Raw genomic sequence first — 4,476 nt, 5'->3', positions numbered from 1 at the left:
ACCCCCACACCCCCACGCCCCCCTCCTTCACACCTGGTCAGCATCAACCTGTCCCAGAAAAAGGAAATTTATTGGTTAAGAACTTTTTCTCACTGACTGTTATTTCTCTTCCACCCAGCTCTCAGTCATTTTTGTAAGTGCATTTCTAATTTCCTGCTCATAATCTTTTCAATGCTAACCGTTCTCCCACAAATTTCAAAGACCATAAAAGACTATTTTCTGGAAAATTTAAGTTTGATCCCCGAGACACAAAACTAAAAAAAGCAGAGGGGTGCGTAAGTGAGGCGGGGTAGGGAGATAGACAGACAAGCAGGGGTTTGCGGGAGGGCAAAGGCCACGTAGACCACAATGAATGAATGAAAATCTCTGAGGGTAAATTGACTTAAGCAACTTGGTCAGGCAAGCTAGTCAAAGAACAAGAGCAGATGCCAGTGGTTGCAGATTCCAAAGAATCTCTTCCCCAAACTTTCCTCCATCTGCTTGTGAAGCCAACACCAAGGTGACTGCACTGTCTTCTAGAGCAGGGGCTCCCAACCCCAGGGCCACGGACTGGTACTTGTCCATGGCCTGTTAGAAACTGGGCTGCACAGCAGGAGGTGAGCAGCAGGCAAGTGAAGCTTCATCTATATTTGCCACAGCTCCCCAGTGCCAGCATCACAGCCTCGGTTTCACCTCAGATCATCAGGCATTAGATTCTCATAGGAGCACCGGTCCCTGGTGCCAAAATGGTTGGGGACCAACGAAATTCGATTTTCGTTTGTCGCAAATGGTAAACGTCATTTTTTTAATATTCCAATTCCCTACAGAAAACAGAGGGTCCAGTCCTCCTCATTCCTCATTTATTTCCTGGAAAACTCAGGAATGCTAACAGGGATTTCTCTCAGGAAGTAAATTATAACCATTTGCCAATATTTGAGTGTTTACTACTAACACAACATTTATTGAATCCTACTGTGTTTTTTAATCTATAGCAACTCAACTGATTTAAACCTCAACATCCTCTGGGCCTGGCCAACGATGCATCCCTATCTTACAGATAGAACAACTGAGGCTCAGGTAACTAGCTTATATATGGGTGAGAGTATGAATATTGATCTAGATTTGATTTCAAAGCCCAAGCCCCTTTAGTCTATTGCCTCAGACGAATAACATGACCTGACAAATAACAATCTTTTAACAATATTTAGGGCACCCAACTAACTTATTGTGAATGAGCAACTAAGGTCTTGATTAGCTAAAAGGCCCCTGGATTGCATTTAGTCCTCCTAGCAACTCTACTGGGTAGGTGTGTTCTTGTACCCATTTTACAGATGGGAACAAGAATCTCGAGAAAGGAGTAGAGGTTCTGTCTATGGCTTTAAAGAACAGGATGTGGCAGCCTTATGGGCAGGTTCCCTCTGCATTTACCAGGCCACTTGAGTCACGACCAGACCCATCCTTACACCTGCACTGGGCTTTTTATCTGCGGGAGGGACAAACTCTGTCCTGAGATAATGGCAGATGTGAAAGTGTTCTAAAAAGCACTAACCACCAAGGTGCCAAGTAAATGACTGGATCTCCCAGAACCTCAGTTCCATCAGCTGCTAAAGGGGCCCAGTGAACAACAGCCCCCACAAGAGAGACAAGTCCACCCATCGCTTTACAAAGAGTGTGGTCTGCAAAATGAGGAATTCTGCACTCCTCCAGCAACGCCGATCTACCAATAAACTGAAAAATCACCCTGAATTCATTTTCTTAAAAATCGTTCAACACGAGGGCATGCCTGAGCTGAGGTCCTGTACCTATCAAAGGCTGGGGGGAGGGGGCACTTGCCACCGGGTAGGACCCAGGAGTTTCAGATTTAGCAAGGACCATCTCAGATAAAATTGGCAAAGGTGTCTGAGCCTGGAGGCGGGACAGCTGGCATGAGAGCTGGTCTGAGACAAAGGACTCAATCCCAAGGTAAGTTTTCCGGGAAGGAGAACTTGCCCAACCCCGCCCCCATCGGAAGCAAGTCCCTGGAGCTGCAATAATGAGGGGCAACAGGCACTTTTGGGTCAGGCCCCACGTGGCTGGAGGAAGTCAAGAAAGGGAAGCAGACTCCCCCAACCCTACCTCCTGGCTCCTCCCCTTAGCCCCCTGCAGCTCCCAGATGCTCTTCCCTCCCCCTGCCCCACTTCTTCCAACATTTGCAAGGGGTGGGGGTTATGCTTATGGCTTCAAGGAGCAGAATGTAGCCAGCCCCAGCTCCAGCCCTGGCCCCTTTGTCTCAGCCCTCTCCACCCCAAAGGGGAAAGGTATGCTGCCTAGCTCTGAAATTAGGATGCAAGGTAGGCCCCAAGGTTGAGGGTAGGTAGTAAAAATGGCCTGACCCATAAAAGAAAATCATGGCTCCTTTCAAAAAGGAACAAAGGCACTCCTTCCTGCCAACTCCCAAATCCAGGACAATGATTTGGAAAAATTTTCATAGCTGAGAGGAATTGTACCTTGGTAGAGGAAGGCAGGAAAGGAGGGGCTGGCAGGGGTACTTCCCTTCATCCCTAAGTCTCATTAATGGCTATACCCTAAAAGGAGGGGCTACTGGTTAATACAGATGTCAACATTCATCACCTCTATGCCAAGCGCTATCCCATGAGTCCTTACTTGAGCTTCATGTGATAGAGGCTACCACACGTCTAGATACCTGAAGATCAAGGGTTAGAGGTTAAATCATGCACAAACTGGTTTTATTCTTACACAATCTGGGGGCATTAAGATTGTTTCCATTTCTCAGATGTAATAAGTAAGACACAGAAGGTAATGGACTTAAGAGCGACAAATTTAAATACAGGCCAAAAACCCATTCATCCCCCTAAAGAGGGAAGCTTGCTTAGTCCAAGTGCCAGATAATGGTGCCAACAACAGCAAACTTTTATTGAGAGATTACTGTATGCCATCCCTATAAAATAGGGATAAAATATAAAATAGCTCAACTCTGGAAAAATCAAGTCTTCACCTGGAGAGTCCAATGGCCTTTATGCAAGCAACAGCGGGCCTCCTGGAGGACAGAGGCAGGTCAGCCTCCTGGGCCCTTTAAGTGAGGGCTCCAGCAGGGATCTGTCTCCCAAAAACAATTGCTACCAGTTGGCCAAAACCCACGGCATCCAGAAATCAGGAGTTTCAAAGTTTATACTCTGTCTTTAATTCTATTTAATTCATGCACTCCTCTGGGCTTGGCGGAATGGAAAAGGGAGACGCGGTGGGGGACCGGGAGCGGGGAGCCGGCGGGGGCGGGGGGCGGGTAGGGAAGCACAATGGTCCAGCCCGCCTGTCTCTCAGCCCAGGGGTAAAGGAAGGAGGCAGGCTGGAAGCACAGGCCTGCGGCTGGGCCCGGGCCCAGAACTCCTGCAGCCCTTCTCTGCCACAGGTGAGTGACTCCAGCAGGAAGAGCCGGGCCCAAGAGCAGCTCCTTGTTGCTAACTTGCTAAGTCCGCCCGCTGTCTTCTTTCCCGGCTTCCACTTTTTCCCGGTGAAGTGGGACTCGACAGCCACCCTGCCTCGCCAATCACACGGGCAAGGAAGCCTGTCTTGCAGGAGGTGGTGCTAACAGTTCTGAGGCCTCAACTTGCGAGTTTGGGAAGTGGGACCAGCCTCACCCCGGAAGAGGGGAAAAATGGAAAGTGAGCCCCCAGGGCAGGCAGAGTGGCGGGGCAGGGAGGCGCCGCCCCCGAGCCGGCTCCTCCTAGCCAGGTGTGCACTGGGAGAGGGCAGCCCCTCCCGAGGGCATCTCGGCAGCCCCACTGCGCCTCGCGCCTAGGTTGTGGTGCTTCATCTAAGAAGGACACCAGGAGCCCGCCCCTCTGGCGCACGTCCCCGACAGGCGCTCACACCCTGACCCACCTGCTCGCCCGCACCCAAACCCACTAGTTTTTTATCCGAGAGGAAAAAACAGTTCTCTCAGCTGAATCCCCAGCTCCAAATCAGAAGGGACAGACGCCGGATGCCCACCTCCTTGGCAGAACTCTCTTCCATTCCGCCTCCCTGCCCAAGGAGGCTTCCTCTCAAATTGAGGCCAGGTAAGGACACCCCCTTCCCATGAGCTCCCCTTATACTCCAATCGTTTCTAGACCCCCGAGAAGGCCGCCCGGTGTTCCTCCCTGGGGACGAACCTCTCCTGCTTGGGTTCTTGAAGTACAGTAAGGGTAGCCTTCTTACTAATATTTCTCCTAGACATATGCCCGCTACCCCTTTTATCCTTCTTGCACGCTTCCTCCAAGTAGAGTCAAAGGACCTCTCCTCCCCTTGCGTGCCTGGTCTCCAGCCGGATGGGAGCCGCCTCCCCAGGAGGTGCCCAGGACAGGGTAGGGTCCCTCCTTGCAGTCCCGGCACTGCTCCGCTGTCCCCCTCCCCCACCAGTCCACCCCCCGCCACCGCAAAGCCCTATGACCCGCGAGCCTCCCCTGGACCACCAGGCGCTCTCACCTGCCGAGAGCCTGGCTCGGGCTCGGCTCCGCGGTA

The 4,476-nt window shown here is 51.4% G+C and overlaps 1 protein-coding gene across 1 annotated transcript in view; it reads right to left on the bottom strand.

Annotated features, from left to right (window-relative positions):
- The window catches only part of DNMT3B (DNA methyltransferase 3 beta), a 37,588-nt gene extending 33,118 nt beyond the window's left edge, over window positions 1-4,470 (bottom strand). Inside the window, exon 1 of the mRNA XM_006921713.2 lies at window positions 4,441-4,470. The gene's annotated coding sequence lies outside the window, so the exon portion shown is untranslated. The remainder of the gene's footprint in view (window positions 1-4,440) is intronic.
- Window positions 4,471-4,476: the final 6 nt, after the last annotated feature.

This window comes from Pteropus alecto, unplaced genomic scaffold, assembly GCF_000325575.1.
Source record: "Pteropus alecto unplaced genomic scaffold, ASM32557v1 scaffold45, whole genome shotgun sequence".
Classification (NCBI taxonomy): Eukaryota; Metazoa; Chordata; class Mammalia; order Chiroptera; family Pteropodidae; genus Pteropus; species Pteropus alecto.
This window is presented reverse-complemented; position numbering and strand designations above follow the sequence as displayed.